Genomic DNA, 7,088 nt, shown 5'->3' with positions numbered 1-7,088 from the left:
ACCGTTAGAGTGAGTGGACGAAAAATAACCAATCTCGAAGGAAAATAATTATAAGATTTAGTGCTTTCCCAAATTATCCTCTTAAAAACCAAGCATGCAGTAAGATCTTAAAAACACTCTTAATCCTTCTCTTTACTGAAATCTCAATCACGTAAAATAGAGCATCTCGAAATCTCTTTAAGATCTCAAATCCCTCAAATACATAATGATATTTCAAACATCTTGTTAAATTACTCATATCTCAAATCATATCTCAAAATGGACGATGACTAAAGGGGACTGCCGATTAGTCATCTCATGCCTCCTGGAGCGAACTACCGACCAGTGACGCATCGAAGGGGACTGCCGACAGGACGAGGAGGTGATGGTTAGATGGGACTGCCGACTAACCATAGGTAGTTAGAAGGGACTGCCGACCAAATGACTAATCGGAGGGGACTGCCGACCGGCATATTCTGGAGGGGACTGCCGACCAAATGACTTATCGGAGGGGACTGCCGACCGGAATATTCTGGAGGGGACTGCCAACAGGAATATTCTGGAGGGGACTGCCGACCAGAATATTGTTTGCAGGGGACTGCCGCCCAGACTATTACCTGAAAGGGACTGCCGACCAGGTAAAGTATGCATGCGCTGACTTATTTACCTCCTCAATAAACTGGATTCAATCTCTTTAAGGTAATTGGTTCTGGAAAGAACCCGATATTAATTCACTAAATCCTCAATAATTCATCGAAAGCATAACTCAAGAATATTTTGATAACTCAAACCTCAATATCTCAATAAATCCTCGAAAGCATAAATCCCATACTCGATAAATCAATAAATGCTTTCGGAAAGAATTCTCAATATAACTTTAAAGCTGATAAGTGCGGAACTCAAAACTCAAGAAATCTTGATAATTCCATTGTGCTCGAATATTTGATAAATCATTCATATTAGTATATCATCATATAAATCGATATTTGAAATCAATATAATTCTCATAATATTTTCTTAATTGATCACTTTCCAAAATCATTTCCCAACTCAATAACTCATAACTAACTATCTCGAAAATCTACTAAAACCCTGGGGAAGGAATTTCAACTCTAACCCTCGTAATTCATAAATAAATCTCAATAAACCAGAGTTTATAAAATCATAAAACTTAATAATTCAAATAATAAATTAAACCTCAATTAGAAAATAATAATATACTGCATGCACAATTAAATTAAAATAAATGTCCACTCACAGTATTATTTAGGCGATCACGCATACGAGTTCCTTCATCGAGTAATAGCTCGGTATATCGCCCTGTACACAATTATAATTCGTGAATATCGATTCGGCAATTGAATACGATTCTAATATCTTATTCTCCTAAATCAAACTTCCAATTTCTTTTTCAATTTAATCCAACTTCACCCTTAATACCAACTCATTAGTTTAAAGGTTCTAGGGCAGAACTGAGAGAAATCCAACGGCCGGATTCTTATAATCCAATGATCGACAACCTAAACTTCAGAATTACACAATCGATACAAAACTCCTTCAATTTCCACCAAACTTCACATATACAAGCTCTACAATATTTATAGGATTTAATTGGCTAAAAACAAGAATTAAAAACCTGCAATACGCGCCTCCACGAGCCATCTACAGTGGCAGGCGTGGGCCCCACGCGCCCCCGGCCACCACCTCCGATGGCCACCAAATTTCATCCACAGTATCATCTCAACATTCTAAGCATCTTTCACAACTACAACAAATCCAGAAAATGACTAGAAGTACCTCAACAATTAAGGAGAAGTTTGAACCCGAATTATGAATAGTAACCCAGAATTTCAAATCTTCGATTCGACCTCCACACTGCAAATCGTGGCTCAAGGCTAGGGGCAACATGATCCTTGGCAAAAACTGTACCTTCGACGTCAGTTTGGTGGCCGGAGATGGTCGGAATCGCCGGAAATCGACGAAACCTCCGTTCGGCTACAGTAATCTTTGCAGCTCAATTCCGAGCTCCTCCGCCCGAGCCACCGCAAAACACTACCACAGATGTGACAAGGAGGAGGAGGCGAGCTTGCCGGTGCCCAGATTCTGTCGTGGGTTGGCCGGAGAAGGGAGAAATCAGAGGAAGAAGAAACCAGATAGAAGAGGAAGAAAGGGTCTGGGGGAAGGAGAGAGAAAAGCCGGTAGGTTTCCAAAAATGGAAACTTCCCACAGTAACTCGACTATTTATAGAAAATTACCATGAACAGTAACTTTACCTTTTCGGTTATAGCTTTTGCATATGAACTCCGATTTTTACGTACCACATGTCCACAGACTTGGTTTAACGTCCTCTACAACTTTCATGAAGAACATTTTCTCAAATTTTGACCTGAACAAAAAGCCAACTTTTAGGGCCACTAAACTCACTAAAACGATAGTAAAAGTGAAAGTAAAGATCGTTCACCGTCCAAGTGACTAGTAAACCGGTGAATTCGGGTTCGAGACGTCACAGAAGCTTTATGGATTTATGGATTTACTGGTTTTCGATTGTTTTCCTCACCATACTCGGGTCGTTCGGTTAGTGTCTCCTCCTCACTTACTTTGTGTTTGTGAGTGGTAGTCGAGGTGATTTATTCTCCTCCTCACGTGAGTGGTAGTCGAGGTTATTAGTTCTCCTCCTCACACAATCTATGTGTGAGTGGCAGTCGAGGGTAGAGCCTAAGGGGTTCCTTTACCCTTATGGTGATATTTCTTCCCCATATCCTATTATTACTTGACTAGTGGGGCTAGTCTGATTTCTCTTAATCAGCGGGGCTGGTATGTTTTCACGAGATTTTGAGTTTAAAGAAATATGTTTTATAAACGTTGCATGCATCGAGGTTTTATAAATTTAAATAAGTAGGAAAGTATTCAAGTTTGTTTCATTTAAATTATCTTGATTATTTATTTTTGTCCACTCACCCTAACGTGTTTTTCAATACTTTCCCCTGGGCCCTTCGGTTTCAAATGCCCAGTTTGTAGGTGAAATTGGTTGAGGTCGGGTGTACACGGGTTGAGGCATAGTTGTCACTGCTTCCGCATTTTAGGATCTATCAATCCTTCACCCTCTTTACCTTTATATCTATTATACCTTTTGTTTTAGAATTGCTCTGATAACCTGTGGGATTAATGTTATTAAGTTGAGATTTGTGTAATGTGAATTAGAAGATGTTGTGATTTGGGAAGCAGGGTGGCTCCAGGAGAATAAGGATGGATTGCTTAGAAGTGTAAATGTCTTTCTACAGGTTTTGCGTAGTCCATTTTTAGGGGAAGTTTTACCAAATTTTTAGTAGCATTTCTTCTAAGGTTGGCCCTGCAGGGCCACTTCGGATTTCAGGGTGGGTCCTGTCAATGACGCTTTGATCGTTGCCTCACTAAAAACCTTGTCAGGTAACAAAAACCTAGTGGGACAAAAATAACCTTGGTCGAAGAACAAAAAGAGCACAACACATTCTTCACTCTTCGGGATCGAACATGTAGACATCATGCCTCCCCCTGATGTCAACATCTCCTCCTGATTGCTACAATCATGGGAGTTCAGATAACTTTCTTAATCCGATGCTCTTCACATGTTTCTCGAATGTGGATTTAGGTAACGACTTAGTAAATTAGTCCGCTACATTATCCTCTGATCGGATTTGATTTACTTCAATCTTTAGAAGTGATTGTTGTTGCTTATTGTAAAAAAACTTAGGCGATATATGCTTGGTGTTGTCGCCCTTGATGAAACCTAATTTCATTTGCTCAATACAAGCTGCATTATCTTCATAAATGCATGTAGGTTCATCTGTGGTAGACTTTAAACCACAAGTTCCTCGAATGTGTCTAATTACAGACCTTAGCCATATACATTCACGTACAGCTTCATGTAGAGCAATAATCTCTGCATGATTCGAGGAGGAAGCAACAAAGGTTTGCTTTGTAGACCTCCAAGATATCGCAGTGCTTCCCATAGTAAAGATATAACCCGTTTGGGGGCGACCTTTGTGAGAGTCAGAGAGATACCCTGCATCAGCAAAACCCATTAAGACATCGCTGTCATTTTGATGGAGGGGAGGAGGAGTAGGACGCAGGCCACTTTGGGCAGTGGCGTCGACAGCTACGTTACGGAAATTTGCGTTTTGCCTTATGGGGTCCGATCCCAAACTTTTGTTATTTCTTTTCTCTCTGTAGGGATAAAATAAGCCCATATCAATCGTACCTTTTAAGTATCGAAAGATTGTTTTTACGCCAATCCAATGGCGGCGTGTTGGCGCGGAACTATGTAGAGATAACAGGTTCACTGCTAATGAGATGTCCGGTCTTGTGCATTGAGCTAAGTACAATAATGCGCCTATTGCACTTAGGTAGGGCACTTTTGCCACTAACAATTCTTCATCTTCATCCTTTGGACGAAACAGATCTTTTTCGGGCTCAAGACTATGGCCAATCATGGGAGTACTCATAGGCTTTGCTTTATCCTCATTAAAGAGCCTTAGTAATTTTTGAGTATATGCTGACTGATGAATCATAATCCCATCACTACAGTGCTCGAGTTCTAATCCGAGACAAAACCGTGTTTTCCCAAGATCTTTCATCTCAAATTCCGATTTCAAGTACTTAGCAGTTTCCCTTAACTCATCTAGAGTTCCAGTTAGGTTCATGTCATCGACATAAACTGCTACAATTGCAAATCTGAAACTTGTCTTTTTAATAAACACGCATGAGCATATTTCATTGTTGACATATCCCTTCCCAATCAAGTAGTCACTTAGATGGTTATATCACATCCGTCCGGATTGTTTCAATCCATATAGTGAGCGTTTCAATCTTATAGAAAACGCGCTCCGTGGTTTAGAGCCACTTGATTTGGGTAATTAAAGTCCATCTGGGACCTTCATATATATCTCTGAATCTAGATCCCCATAGAGATATGTTGTAACCATATCCATAAGCTGCATGTCAAGTTTTTCGGAAACTACCAAACTGACAAGGTAGCGGAACATTATAACGTCCATTACGGGAGAATATGTCTCCTCGTAATCGATCCCAGGGCGTTGTGAGAAACCTTGTGCCACAAGGCGGGCTTTGTACCTAATAACCTTATTTTTCTCATTACTCTTTCTAATAAACACCCATTTATGGCCAACAAGTTTTATACTTGGGGGTGTCCTCGTTATAGGCCCAAATACCTGTCTCTTTGTTAGTGAATCCAATTTAGCCTGGATCGTGTACTTATATGAGCATTTGCCAAGCATAATTAGCTATAATGAGCTACGTTCATATAACCGCCAGCAGTACCGACAACCATCAACGATGTGACCTACGGAAACACAGCCAAACAGGCTATCGCCTGAGCCTCGGCTCACCCCGAGATCATTGCTGACGCGCCGCCACTCGCACCTCTTTGTAGCATCAGAACTAGGAACTGAAGCATATCAGTCCCACATCGGAAACAAGGAAGAGATCAGTCTCTTCCCCACCTATAAAAGGTCTTCTCCTCTCTCCTCATTAATTACGCAATTACTACTTACCTACTGTTATTCTATCAACATAAATACATTGACTAAGGTATCGGAGAAGAGAAGACCGCCCAACCCGGTCTTCCTCTTACGCCCTTTGTATTTTACTTGACAGATAGCGGAAGCTCTAAGAACACACAAGTAGCGATCCGCCCACCGGACTAGCGTTAACCGAGATTTGGCCACCACCTAATCTCAGACATTAACGTTGGCGCCATCTGTGGGAATCCTTGAGCAAAAGGCCTTTCCACTACAACAATCACCATGACTAACGGTAGCGGGGGAAACGTCGAAGAGGAGGAGGCCCAATCCGCCAACCCCCATTCCACCAACCCCGCGACTAACGTTCACCCAACTGTTAACATTAACCATGCACTATTTAACACTCCGGTCAACCCCAATGTAGAACCCTAGGACACTCCCCAGATCTTGCTAACTCAAACTACAGCGGAGGCTCGAGCAGGCAGCAGTCGCCTACCAGGCCAGGACCTTGCTGCCATGTATGAGTTGGTATTGGCGGACCTCCATAAGGCAAACAGGGAGCGTGAGCAGGAGTGCAGAGAAAAGGCCAAGGCCCAAAAGCAAGTGGCCACGCTGATGTCAAGATTCGACGAGCTGAAGAAGGCGCTGGAAGCAAACGTTAACCCAACGCAGAGTGAGCAATCGAAAAGTACCAGGCGTAGTCGACCCAATACTAGAAGATTGGTACCTGCACCAATCATACAGATGCAAGTACCGCTGAACCCATCCAAGCTATTAGGAATGGGTCCACCTCCCCCACCCCGACTAATGTTGGAACAAGAAGCGGAAGCACAACCGCACACCAACACTCCGCAGCCAGGGCTAGAACTGAAGGTAATCTGCTTGCCCCTAGGTGGGAGCTGGTGCAGCAGAACCTCCAAGCTGGGCCCGCTGGCGACGCAACCTCCCTAATCCTAGAAAGAATGCAGCAATTAGAACAAAGACTAATCCTGGCAGAGGCAGACGCCCTAACACCAATTCTAAATCCCCTCTTTGCGTCTAGGCTAGGGCCATTCACCGCCAGGATCTTGCAAGCAGTCCGACCAGAGCATGCAAAGACGCCAAAGATGCCACAATACAGCGGCATGAATGACCCCTTTGTCCATATGGACACTTTCAAAAAGTCACTAATAACAAGGGATTCGATGACGCCACCCTCTGCCATTTGTTCAGCAAAACGTTAGACAGTAAGGCCATGAGTTAGTTTTTTGGGTGCCCACCGGGATCCATCGACTCGTTCCACTCACTGTCAAACGCTTTCTTGTCACTGTTCATCCTATTGGCCGCCGGACATCACAACACAAGCCAGTTGTTTAGCGTCAAACAGGGCGCAGAGGGAAACATTGAAGGCATTTGTCACTAGGTGGAGAGCAGCAGCATCTCAGTGCTGCGATCTTGATAAAACAAGGCACTAGCAGCCTTTAAGTAAGGACACCTAAAGGGACCATTTCTCTATCATCTCAATTACAATCATCCAAATGATGCATATGACCACGTCATGAGCGAGGCTGTCATCCATGCATAGGCGGAGTTCATCACATACGGAGAAAC

Source organism: Rosa chinensis, chromosome 7, assembly GCF_002994745.2.
Source record: "Rosa chinensis cultivar Old Blush chromosome 7, RchiOBHm-V2, whole genome shotgun sequence".
In the NCBI taxonomy this organism is placed as follows: Eukaryota; Viridiplantae; Streptophyta; class Magnoliopsida; order Rosales; family Rosaceae; genus Rosa; species Rosa chinensis.
Note: the sequence above shows the minus strand (reverse complement) of the source record.